Source organism: Protomyctophum bolini (assembly GCF_963924005.1).
Source record: "Protomyctophum bolini genome assembly, chromosome: 15".
Classification (NCBI taxonomy): Eukaryota; Metazoa; Chordata; class Actinopteri; order Myctophiformes; family Myctophidae; genus Protomyctophum; species Protomyctophum bolini.
Genome location: NC_137876.1, coordinates 42,973,064 through 42,973,939, shown reverse-complemented (window position 1 = coordinate 42,973,939; position 876 = coordinate 42,973,064).

Genomic DNA, 876 nt, shown 5'->3' with positions numbered 1-876 from the left:
TGTGTTACTTTACTTAAGTCACACCCTTAGTAACAGCGCTAATGCTAATGCTGGCTAGCTAAGCCGATGTTAACTTTTCACCTTTAACTATATCGTATATAAATACGATACAATGTAGTAGATTGGTAAAACCTAAATGCATATTACACGTGTGATAAAGTCGCTAATTCGATTAATTATTACCACATCTTAGACTTAATCTGGTTAATCTGATCTGACATGTTATCTCATGTGGAACTTTAATGTTAAACGTCTGCATAAACGTTCATATAGTTCAAATATAACTGCTCACGTTTGGACCACGGATGTTACACGGCACGCAAGATACGGGTGCTAATACCTGCCCGAACACAATTGTAACATTCGTGACCATAGGGTGAGCAGTTATATTTGAAATATGAACGTTCATGTATTGTAGAAGTTAATGTTGTAAAGCACGTTACCGTATTCATGTTGCAGGGCTATATACCGGCTATGTAACACGTTGTGTCATAACTGTCATGTTTCAAGCCTAGTTATCGTAACATTAATATGGTAGAAAAACGTAAAGTGTATGTATCGCATTAATGCTGTAAAATGTCTCAATTATTGGTAGTATTAGCATTGTTTTGTCATTGTAAAGTTATGTTGTAGCCATCACAGTAAAACAATACATGGACATCATAATTATGTTGTCAATATACACTATATAGACATTATACTAATGACTAGTAGCATAAATATATCTTGAGTTTAAAATGATATTGGTGGGTATAATGTACACTGTTGTATTACATTGCTTTTAAAAAAAAATCACAGTACAGATTAACACATGTGTGCAATGATTGATTATCTTTCATTACGTTAATTTCCATAACTTTGAAAGTGGATGGTTAA